Source organism: Salvelinus fontinalis, chromosome 4 (assembly GCF_029448725.1).
Source record: "Salvelinus fontinalis isolate EN_2023a chromosome 4, ASM2944872v1, whole genome shotgun sequence".
NCBI lineage: Eukaryota > Metazoa > Chordata > Actinopteri > Salmoniformes > Salmonidae > Salvelinus > Salvelinus fontinalis.
This window is the reverse complement of record NC_074668.1, coordinates 78,233,690-78,246,927: the sequence shown is the minus strand read 5'-3', so window position 1 is coordinate 78,246,927 and position 13,238 is coordinate 78,233,690.

Sequence of the window (13,238 nt, the reverse complement as noted above, 5' to 3'; positions counted from 1 at the left end):
GTACGCCTATGTAGATAATCCATAAAAAATCTGCCGTTTCCAGCTACAATAGTCATTTACAACATTAACAATGTCTACACTGTATTTCTGATCCATTTGATGTTATTTTAATGGACAATTTCTTTGCTTTTCTTTCAAAAACAAGAACATTTCTAAGTGACCACAAACTTTTGAATGGTAGCGTATGTTGCATTCCTAAACTAGTCATCCATGTGGTTTATATGGAAGGATGTTCAGTGGATGTAAATGGTACCAACTAAATGCTTTTTTACATCACTCTGACAGATTAGGGGTCAACATGGCCGGTTTGCAGTGGCAGAAGTCTTTGAAGCATTCTGGTAATGGTAAGCTGAACACTTACTTTGCTACACATTACATTACACTAGACAACAGACAGGCATTATTCTATTTTGTCTTTAAGTAAACTATGGTACTGCTACTTATTTTAGCTGAGCAACTCCTTTTAACACATCAAGGAGCTTGAATGAGGAGGTGGAGGAGGAAGTTGAGGAGGAAGATGAAGGTGGAGATGGTAGTAGAAGAGGATAAGGAGGAGGAAAAGGTGGAGGAGGATGAGGTAACAGAGGAGGAATAGGTGGGAGAGGAGGCGGAAGAAGAGGAGGAGAGAGAGGAGGAGGTGGGAGAGGATGGGGAGTAGGAGGGTGAGGAGGGGATGTGGGAGAGGAGGAGGAAGAAGAGGAGGAGGAGGGAGGGGAGGAGGAGTAGGAGGAGGATGTGTGAGACGAAGAGGAGGAAGAGGAGGGCGGCAGCATCACAGTAGAAGGAAGCTTTTAAAGAAAGCTGAGCCACAAACTGCTCTTTTTGCACATCTTTCCTCTTATCTTAATAAATAATGAGACTGCCATGGGCTGACAATGAAGTATTTTGAAAGTAGTTCTAATGTATGGCTCTGAAAGGAGCGGCCAGGCATTGATGTATAGCGCAAACAGGCCTGGAAACAACTGAAATATTAATGGCCCGTTTCCCCAGTAGTTAATGTGGGATTTACTTGATTGCTTTAGAGGAGGGAGGAGGGGAGGGGAGATCACATGGCTGTGGCTGGAGGAAGGTGATGGGGGCTAGGTAGGAGTAGAAGGATATTGAGGTGTCTGATGGTGATCATACTGGGTCAAGTACGTCTGAAACAAATTAGAAAACTAACAAACAACATTGTACTGTGCAGTTACTGTACATTATCATTACTGCCAGACTGCTAGCCTCTTGAAGGAGTCACTGTCTAACAGAGGGCTATCAGATGTTTCAGACAGGAGCAACTCAAATATTATTGTGAAAACAATAAATTAAAATGAATAAGAAGATCTGAGCTACAGCAAATCTGTTCACTTTCCATATTTTGTATTTTAATAAGTGAATATTGTGCAACTGCTTTTTCACTTGAGCCTAGTTACTTGGCCGTTAAGTCCCATACAGATCAACTGACTCTGATATCTGGACACACCACAAGGGAGCAGCAGAGGAACATGGGAAGGGATCTCAACGCATTAATGAATCATAGTGCTATGGGAGAACGTCTTAGAGGCTCTCTTCATTAACAGATAGTCAAACTATTTTAGATGTGATAGCCAAATGTTAGTCATGATAGTGTGAGCTGCCTTTAATATGAAACGTGTTAATTATCGACTCATTAAAAGAAAACTGTTGAGTTATACATGAAATTCAATGAAACTCCCTATCTTCCCACTATACTTTTGTGTTCAAAGTGTTTCAGGTTTCTTACAGGGAGTTCATGTCCAGCAGCAACACATGGTTAACAGAGGGAAGGGCTGTTCAAACAGTGTGATACATGTACATTGAGGACACAGTAATAGTTGAAGTGCTTGACTCTGGAGAGGGGGCCTAAAACAACACTGATTCAAAAGTTCTGTTTGAGAACAGCAAAGACATTCCAGAATGGTTGTTGGAAATGCCATTCAAGCACTAGAAAGGTCAATAGTTACAATAACTTTATTTTGAGGAAAACTACAACTTGGCCGTGCTATCACAAATTGCTTCCAGGTTTCTCTCTCTCTTTCTGCCTCCCTCAAACCAAATTATTACCAAAATTGAGTGCAGACACAAAGACACCCATTTTAGCACAATCATGCATTTAGACTTTGAAGTGTGGAGAGAACGGCTTCACTGCGTACTCCGCTGAATCAAATATGGCTCTTGCTCTTTTTAGTCCACTGACCTGTCCATTCATTTGAGGAAGAAGTTTTCTCTTCGGCTTTAATTACGGGGGAGGATCCGGAATGATTTCTGATCACTGAATTATCACATATCTAATCACATATCTAAGAGTGATTTGTTTGATCCTTTTTGCAGTTGTTCTCTGGTTACTAATTACTAAATGTTTCTTCAAAGGGAATACTGTGTTTTCAATAATGCACCTAAATCCTGCATACCATGAATTCTCTTTTTGGGGTGATTTGTAGTCAATTTAATGCAACACATGTTTAGCTAATCACATGCTTTATAAAGCATCTATTAATGGATAATGAATGTTGAAGTCCAAGATACTGTAATATGAAGATATTGGTACCCATGACTCCTGGAGAAGCAACATGGCTGGGACATGCTACAGTATGATGCTCATGCTATTCATGCTTGAAGTCTTCCTCTCTTCCGCCATCTATAAAGTAGTCTGTCTATCCATCACTTTATCATAGGGGACTCACTCCTGTTGCTGTACTATCAGGGACTGTGGTTAGTGGTTAGTTTCCTCTGTTTCACAGCGTTGATACTTGGGATATCAACTCTACAAACATGGTGCTCAGGGCTTTGCTTCCTGAAGTTCAGCAGCATCTTTGTTTAGGACCCAGAGTGCTGTGTGTGTGATTGGAATTGCATTCTGGGGTGCTAAACAAGCATTCACAACACTAGTGACACTGTCAGTGCCTGTGTCTGTGTCACATGATCTAATGTGTCTGAAGATGACAGTTAATGTAAGAGTTTATTGATATTCTTGTCTTCCCTCACGTCCCCTTCATACAGCACAAAGAAAGCACTGACCACTGACTTTTTGCTTGGAATCAATAAACTACATATTTTTGACGGCCTGAACTAGAAGAGAATTGACTCTACAAGGTGTTGAAAGCGTTCCTTAGGGATGCTGGCCCGTGTTGACTCCAATGTGTCATGTTGGCTGGACGTCCTTTGGGTGGTGGAGCATTCTTGATACACACAGGAAACTGTTGAGCGTGAACAACATAGCAGCGTTGCAGTTATTGACACACTCAAACCGGTGTTCCTGGCACCTACAACCATACCCCGTTCAAAGGCACTTAAATATTTTGGCTTTCCCATTCACACTCTGAATGGCACACATACACAATCCATGTCTAAATTGTCTCAAGGCTTAAAAATCCTTCTTTAACATGTCTCCTCCCCTTCATATACACTGATTGAATTGGATTAACAAGTGACATCAATAAGGGATCGTAGCTTTCCCCTGGATTCAACTGGTCGGTCTATGTCATGGAAAGACCATTGTTTTGTCTCAAGGCACAAGGTGAGACCCAAATGCAGACACAGGAGGCAGATGTCCAGTCCAGGAGGTACGGAGTGGCAGACAGGCTCGTGGTCAAGGCAGGCAGAATAGTCAGGCAGGCGGGTACAAAGTCCAGAAACAGGCAAGAGTCAAAACCAGGAGGACTAGAAATAGGAGAATGCAAAAAGCAGAAGAACGTGGAAAACGCTGGTTGACTTGGAAACATACAAGATGAACTGTCACAGAGAGACAGGAAACACAGGGATAAATACACTGGGGAAAACAAGTGACTCCTGGAGGGGGCGGAGACAATCACAAGGACAGGTGGGACAGATCAGGGCGTGACAGTACGCACCCCCCCAGGGACGCCACCTGGCATCCACTCATCCCCCCTCGCGTATCCGAACCAGGTGGTAGGCATTCCGAAGGTCCAACTTGGAAAACATGGTAGCTTTGGAGAGGTTCAAACGCCGAGGAGAGGAGAGTTAGGGTGTAACGATTTTTGACAGTGATATCGTTAAGTCCCCGGTAGTCAATGCACGGGCGCAGGGTCTTGTCCTTCTTATCCAGAAAGAAAAACCCTGCGCCAGCAGGAGATGCAGAAGGACGGACGGCCCCAGTGGCCAGAGACTCCTCTATGTACTCCTCCATAGCTTTGGTCTCTGGTCCGGACAGAGAATACAACTGACCCCGAGGTAGTGTACGGCCTGGGAAAAGGTCAATGGCACAATCAAAAGGACGGTGTGGGGGAAGGGAAGTAGCACAAGCCTTACTGAACACTTCCAGGAGGTCATGGTATTCAGTAGGAATAGCAGAGACATCCACAGTCTTGCTAACATCCTGAGGATAGACGACTTGGGGAAGGCTGTGCTGCTTGAAGGCAGTGGGAATGGCAAAATGGGCTCCAACCCAGGATGGAGCTTGTGGTCCAGTCAATCACAGGATTGTGTTTTTGTAGCCTGGAAAATCCCAACACTACCAGAACATGGGGAGATGCAATGAGGAGGAACTGTATGGTCTCACTGTGGTTACCAGAAAACCGTAATTGAACGGGCACAGTACTATGGGTGACTTCCCCTATAGAGCGGCCGTCCAGTGCCCTAGCATCCATGGGCACAGAGAGCAGCTGAGTGGAAATACCAAGCTCCGAAGCTATCGTGGCATCCATAAGACATTCATCAGCCCCAGAGTCAATGAGCACTCGGAGAGACTTGGATTGGTCTCCCCACAGCACAAGAGCAAAAAGGGGTGCTTTGGTGATGGGAATTAGGGAACTCCCAGTCTGAATCAACATAGTACTGGAACCCACTAGAGACAAGGGTTTCCTATTAGGGCAGGTAGCTACAAAATGTCCTGCCCCTCCACAGTACAGACAACAGTTATTATTCATACTCTGTGAGGGCTCCCAAACTGATAGCCTAGTTCTTCCCAACTGCATAGGCTCAGGAGTATCCAACTCACCCGTCGTAGATTCACGAGAGAGCTCGGGTGACACAACTCCTCTCGGAAGAGCTGCCTTCGGAAACTTACGGGATTCCATAGGAGGTGAACTCGCTAAATCGGGTGCACGAGTGTGCCCGAAACCAGACCTCTTCTCCTCTTACGTTACAGCCTTATTCTAAAATGTATTTAAAAAACATTTCCTCATCAATCTACACACAATACCCCATAATGACAAATCAAAAACATGTTTTTGGAATTGTCTGCTAATTTATAAACAAAAAAACGGAAATATCACATTTGCATAATTATTCAGACCCTTTACTCAGTACTTTGTTGAAGCACCTTTGCCAGTGATTACAACATCAAGTCTTCTTGGGATTGGCGTTAAAAGCTTGGCACATCTTTATTTGGGGAGTTTCTCCCATTCTTCTCTGCAGATCCTCTCAAGCTCTGTCAGGTTTGATGGGAATCGTTGCTACACAGCTATTTTCAGGTCCCTCCATTGATGTTTGATCGTGTTCAAGTCCGGGCTCTGGTTGGGCCACTCAAGGACATTCAGAGACTTGTCCCGAAGCCACTCCTGTGTTGTCTTGGCTTTGTGCTTAGGGTCATTGTCCTGTTGGAAGGTGAACCTTCACCCCAGTCTGAGGTCCTGAGCGCTCTGGAGCAGGTTTTCATCCAGGATCTCGCTGTACTTTTCTCTGTTCATCTTTGCCCAGATCCTGACTAGTTTCCCAGTCCCTGCCACTGAAAAACATCCCCACAGCATGATGCTGCCACCACCATGCTTCACCATAGGGATGGTACCAGGCTTCCTACAGACCTGATGATTGGCATTCAGGCCAAAGAGTTCAATCTTACATTCATCAGACCAGAGAATTGTGTTTCTCATGGTCTTAGAGTCTTTAGATTACTTTTGGCAAACTCCAAGCAGGCTGTCATGTGCCCCTTACTGAGGAGTGACTTCCGTCTGGCCACTCTACCGTAAAGGCCTGATTGGTGGAGTGCTGCAGAGATGGTTGTCCTTCTGGAAGGTTCTCCCATCTCTATAGAGGAACTCTAGAGCTCTGTCAGAGTGACCATCAGGTTCTTGGTCACCTCCCTGAACAAGGCCCTTCTCCCCCGATTGCTCCATTTGGCTGGACGGCCAGCTCTAGGAAGAGTCTTGGTGGTTCAAAACTTCTTCCATTTGAAAAGGATTGAGGTGGGCCTCCCGAGTGGCACAGCGGTCTAAGGCACTGAATCGCGGTACTAGAGGCGTCACTACCGACCCGGGTTCAATCCTGGGCTGTGTTGCAGCCAGCTGCGACCGGGAGACCGGCTGGGATGTCCCTGTCTCATCGCGCTCTAGCGACTCCTTGTGGTGGGCTGGGCGCATGCTCGCTGACTTCGGTCGCCAGCTGTTGTTTCCTCCGACACATTGGTGTGGCTGGTTTCGGGTTAAGCGGGCAGTGTGTCAAGAAGCAGTGCGGCTTGGCAGGGTCGTGTTTCGGAGGACGCATGGTTCTCGACCTTCACCTCTCCCGAGTCCGTACGGTAGTTGCAGCGATGGGACAAGACTGTAACTACCAATTGGGGGAAAAAAGGGTAAAAAGTACCAAAGAAATTAAAATTAAATTGATGGAGGCCACTGTGCTCTTGGGGAACTTCAATGCTGCAGAAATGTGCATCCTGTTTTGGTACCCTTTCCCAGATCTGTGCCTCCACACAATCCTGTCTCGGAAGTCTACTGACAATTCCTTCAACCTCATGGCTTGGTTTTTGCTCTGACATGCACTGTCAACTGTGGGGCCTTATATAGACAGCTGTGTGCCTTTCCAAATCATGTCCAATCAATTGAATTTACCACAGGTGGACTCCAATCAAGTTGTAGAAATATCTCAAGGATGATCAATGGAAACAGGATGCACCAGCTCAATTTCAAGTTTCATAGCAAAGGGTCTGAATACTTATGTAAATAAGGTATTTCAGTTTTAATTTTGTTTAACATTTGCAACAATTTCTAAAAACCTGTTTTTGCTTTGTCATTATGGGGTATTCTGTGTAGATTGCTGAATCTTTATTTATTTTTAATTCATTTTAGAATACGGCTTTAACAAAACAAAATGTGGAAGAAGTCAAAGGGTCTGAATAGTTTCCGAAGGCGCTGTATAACTGTGTAATATCCTGCCTACTGTTCGGTAGGTCACAGTAGCCACAGTGACTCCTGTTCACTCCTTCACACTGTGCCACTGCTGGCTGAAATGAAAAGCAAATATTCATAATCACACTGACTGGCGTTGCAGAGGAATGCTGGATATGGGATGCCCGGGGAGTTGTCTGTTATGCATTCCACATTTAATGACACATATTCCTGACTTAATGGATGTTGTTTCACTTTTTTTCAATGACAGATATTGTTGACACACATGAGTCAATATTGATTGATCTTTATTTGAATGTTTTATGGAATTGGCTTATTTCTACCTTGATGGATGTGTTTATATTGTATACGGAAAGTGAGCCAATGTCAATGGAAAATTATATAGTCTGATTTGACACTGATAGGTACACAATATAAGAATGAACCAACCATTCACTCACTCCAAAGTGCTCTGTTTAAAGAGCCATTCCATTCATGCAGAATGTAGGGCTACTTTGTGAGGAAGACACACTGGTCAAAAATATTTGGACACATTGGTCAAGGCTACATTTTCTCAACAACAATATTTTCATCAAACTGATGTGATTTTTTTTCTACAAAGACAGATGATTCTGGTCAAATGATATAGTGCAGTAGCTCAAAGCTATAATCCAACCCTGAAAACCAACCGTGTTAGTATTGAAGTGTCTTTATGAGAGCCAGAGTCGAGGAGGATCCTGTGTAATTTCAGCCCGATGGATGGCCTTCACTTCAGTGCATTCCCATTAGGAGAGCAATTACAGAGTGTGGCGATGAAAGTGTCTTCGTAAATATGAAGGAGGCGGTGTGGTGTGGCATTAATAGAGTTAACCCAGGAGCAGTGTGGGAGCACAGAAGACACAGCCATATTAACCAATCTGTCCCTGTCCACAGCAGCACCACTGTTAACCCTGTCAGGAGGTCACTACTAACCACACTCACCCCATGATGGTGTGTGTGTGTGTGTGTGTGTGTGTGTGTGTGTGTGTTTGTGTGTGTGTGTGTGTGTGTGTGTGTGTGTGTGTGTGTGTGTGTGTGTGTGTGTGTGTGTGTGTGTGTGTGTGTGTGTGTGTGTGTGTGTGTGTGTGTGCGTGTGTGTGTGTGGAGGGGGATAGGTGTGCGTGTGTGAGAGAGAGAAGGAGACAGACAGAGAGAATTGTATAGGACTATAGAGCACATAAACTCTTTCACCAATGACCCCTGTGTTGTTTAGCATTGTTTGATGACAAGATCGATCTAGTAGTGTTTCCAATCTTAATACGTATTTATTATCATTTCACTTGTTAATAACAATGCCATCATATTTACATATTTCAAAGTGTTGCGATTGAACTGGTTGATCCTTGGGCCTGAGTGTATGTTACTGTTGTTAGCTTGGCCCTTCTCTTGTGAATCTGCCATCACAGCACCACTCATTAAAGACTAAACTAAACCCTGTATATTCCACTTGGCAAACTTCCTATTTCTTCTGTTTGGGGGTGATGTGATAGGGGAAGGTGGCGGTTGTAGGGCCTTATGGTCTTTAATGGGATTCTTCATTTTTTGCATGGTTGTTCAGCACACCTCTTGACAGCAGCCTTTGAAATACGATACTTTTGGCTTTGTGGAGATTTGTTGAGCTTTACCATCCAGATTTAAAAGCATATTGGTGTTTATGCACAGCGAGCTATAATGATCCATCATACCATGTGGATGGGGGGTGTTCTCTGCAACACATAAATAAGTTGGCAATTAGACCATCTGCTTGGATTCTTCCCCTTCGTCTCCCTGGAGACCCCCATCTGCCTTTACATTATCAAATACAGTTCAGCCCAACCATGCCCCCTTCTCTCTTTTTCTCTCTCTCACTCATTCTCTCTTTCTCTTTCTCTCTTGTTCTTTCTCTCAAATCGCTCCCTCTTTCTCGCTCTCTTCCTCCATATCCCCTATCTCTCTCTTTTCCTTCTTTTCCTTCTTTTCTTTCTTTCTTTCTTTCTTTCTTTCTTTCTTTCTTTCTTTCTTTCTTTCTTTCTTTCTTTCTTTCTTTCTTTCTCTCTCTCTCTCTCTCTCTCTCTCTCTCTCTCTCTCTCTCTCTCTCTCTCTCTCTCTCTCTCTCTCTCTCTCTCTCTCTCTCTCTCTCTCTCTCTCTCTCTCTCTCTCTCTCTCTGTGTGTGTGACTGGCAACATCACAACGCCAGCAACACCCTGCAACCTCCAGGAAACACTACACCCCCCTCAAAAACACAACACCATCCCCCCGCCTTTCACTAAATGTGGGACATGCTCATCTGAAAGCAGATGTCCTGTTTCCTTCTCTACTCCTCCCTTCTCAATTCGGTCTCTCTTTACAAAGCCCTGCAGTCACTGTCCTGTTATTGGGTGAAAATGATCATATTCATCCTGGATTTAGAAAATGCTATACTACACATTGTAGTATCCCTCGATCGTGTAGGGCTTACTATAATGTTTTGATTTGAACGTGCTGTCCTTGGGGATCTCATGCCGGGGATTTTCTCTGAGGTTCTCCCTCAATTGTGTAGCGCTTCTTTCTGGTCCATTGCATTTCTCAGAGCTGTTGACCAACTCAATAGGTGGCCTGTCATGAACCTGTGTCTTATGTTCTGGTTGTCCCCCTCATTAAACAGGAACTGGCATAGTCTGGTAGTCATTTTAGCTAACCCTAGTCAGCAGGTGTTACAACAATATATTACAGTTATGTCCACAAAACACTACAATAAATACTGCACTATACTACAGTCATGTCCACAAAATACTATAATAAATACGGCAGTATACTACAGTCATCATGTCCACAAAACACCACAATAAATACTGCAGTATACTACAGGCATCATGTCCACAAAACACCACAATAAATACTGCAGTATACTACAGGCATCATGTCCACAAAACACCACAATAAATACTCCAGTATACTACAGGCATCATGTCCACAAAACACTACAATAAATACTCCAGTATACTACAGTCATCATGTCCACAAAACACCACAATAAATACTCCAGTATACTACAGTCATCATGTCCACAAAACACTACAATAAATACTCCAGTATACTACAGTCATCATGTCCACAAAACACTACAATAAATACTGCAGTATACTACAGTCGTCCTGTCCACAAAACACTATAATAAATACTACAGTATACTACAGGCATCATGTCCACAAAACACCACAATAAATGCTGCAGTATACTACAGTCATACTGTCCACAAAACACTACAATAAATACTGCAGTATACTACAGTCATCCTGTCCACAAAACACTACAATAAATACTACAGTATACTACAGTCATCATGCCCACAAAACACTACAATAAATACTGCAGTATACTACAGTCATCATGTCCACAAAACACTACAATAAATACTCCAGTATACTACAGGCATCATGTCCACAAAACACTACAATAAATACTGCAGGATACTCATGTGGGTACTGACACCTCCCATACAAATAAATACTGCAGGATACTCATGTGGGTTCTGACACCTCCTGTACCCTGGTAAGCAGTCTGCCCCAGAAGCATCACAGTCAGGATGTGAGGAGGAGGAGTAGGAGACACTTGGATGGGGGACTGAGCCCGACAGGATCAAACCTTTGTTCTGCTGTTTTCAGGAAAGCAGCAGCAGTAGCGGTTCTCACAGTGTGACAGGTATGTGTGAGAAGACGGGCCCTGTGTCAAGAGAACGGAGAGGTTCATTAATATGGAGACAGGTTCTCTTTTGATGAGTTCATAATCAGTTCAGCAGCAGCCTGGAAGTAGCGCACTTTACAAGACTGTTCAAAGATCTTTGACATCTGAGGAGAGCCAGCCAAGCCAATAATCCCACTTTCAGAACGCAGGCCTTTCCTCCTAGATCAATCCCAGATCGAAACATCAAATAGAAACGTCTGCTTTCTCTCTTTTTTTGACCCCCAACCCCCCTATCCCACTCCAAGAGAATGGAGAAGTGCAGTAATATGAGGACAGGTCCCTCCCTCTCAAAAATCACTTACTAGACGGTATTAGACAAGCTAGCAAAAGCGCCATTACCGCTGGGAATGAGGGGGAGGGAAGGAGGGAAGGATGGGACAGATTCCTGTGAAATGTGGCATATTTTCCCCCAATTGAAGGCTCCAGTTAAGAGCAGAGCATTATTGATAAGACTGGTGCTCCTGGTCCAGCGTTGTGCCTAAGGGCCCAGAGGGAAGCAATCCACAGAAGTGGGGCTTTCATGTTCATCTGTGTACCAGAACAAAGTGAGGATTATGTCGCCTGCTTTCATCCACCGAGCGGGAGAGAGGGAGGGAGGGAGTGTTTTAAAGCACCTCTGGGGAGGCCCTGCCATAGCGCACCACATCGCACTGATAGAACCGCCATCTCTGAAGATGCCACAGCACTGTCACCCCAGGAGCCCTTCTCTGGAGCTCTGCCCTCCCTGACTGTAACTATAGTGGCACTAGCGCTTAGCACTTACCCTAAGAGAGTGTGGGAACGTTCCCACCACAGGCACTGCTATGGTAAGACGGCAAGCATTGATCATGTTAAATCATGTCATTCATTTTGATTTACTGCACATTAATTTATAGGACCAGCTATCCATCTCAGGATTTTTTCTAAATCGAAGCAGGAATTGAGAATCACCAATGTCCGTTTTTTCAACAGCTGCAGTGGTTTATTTTTGGGTGGGTGATCATTGAAGCTGTTCTCTATCCATTTTTCTCTTTACTCAGACCATATTTCTATTCTGACCACTGACTAGCCCAGTCAGTTTGCATTGACGTCTGTCATTTCCGGCGGCAAGAATCAGTCCTAAGTCAAATCGCAGATATGTAGGAAATCATGTTTCATCTGTCTCTAAGGTTTATAAGTAGATTACCTTTTGTAATTCGTTTTGTTACACCAGTCAATAAGCGTCCGATGCAAATGTGGTTCATTTGTATTTGAATTGATGTCCTGTCCCCATTAACTTATGCCTCTAATGCATTCTGGTACATTAGTAAATAGACCTGCTGGATTAATCATTAGTTCATTGGGATCATTTGCTTTCCTTGAGCTTAATCGAATCTCTGACATTGGTAATAAGGACAAACTTCACCTGCCTCCTTTCCCCCCTGGACACTCAAAAACAAGTAAGAGTAATTCAGAGACTTGTAGTGCTCTTCCCTCGATGCTCTGTTCAGCAAGCACCACTTCCATATTGTCTATATCAAGGAGTCCTGTCTGACATCCACCCAAAAAAATATGAGACTTTCCTTGGTGATCTTTGGTTCTCTATGTGGTTTTGAAAGTAGATCATTTGACATTCTGTTTGTTACCTTCTTTCAATCCACACTCCACTCCCCCTTATCTTCCTCTCTCAAGTTGAGAGTGATAATTAACGGCTTTTATGTCTCGAGAATAAAACCCCTAAAAAGGCTCCTTGCGCATTATTTATTTAGGTGTAATTAATTGAAGTGGACCTGGATAGAATTCAACAAGGCGAGAGGTTAAGGTTTCCATTCCTCCTTTAAGAGAAGCTCTCCCATCCTTGTAAACTAAAGGCTAGTCTGTGTGACTGTCTGTCCTCTAACTGTTACAGACAGCTAGTACTGAATGGAGGAGCGTTGCGTAATAATGGAGAGCAGTAGGTAACATGTCCTGTATTTATACACAGTTATGCTGGTCTATTCTCTCCTGGTCATTAGGCCATGGGGTTTGTGTTTGGTTGCAAAATAAGTGTATTCTGTGGCTTTACTGAGAAATGTCAGACCTGTGAAATTGAAATGGATAGCTGTAATGGAAGACTGACAGCTCATCATCGGCTGGTGGTTTACTGCATGTGGCTCTGCAACAGAGATATATGTCATCACCTTTGATTCAATGGTTGAAGAGATGGTACATGGGTCATTGTCCCTGGTAGATGTCTAGTTTATGTTTTGAATATAATGAGGACAGCAAAGAAGTGGAGGGCCTTGCTTTTAGATGTTGGTGGAGTCATTACACTCTGTGATTTTGAATACCTCAAAGACAAAACAATCAAAGCTAATGCCTTTTAAACTCTGCTGTAATGCTAGGCATAGCTATTTATTTTTCACGTGAGATATGGCTATTTTATGCATTGCATTCATGCCTAGTGGATGTTTTGGGTTTGGAGAGAATGCGCCTAGAATAAG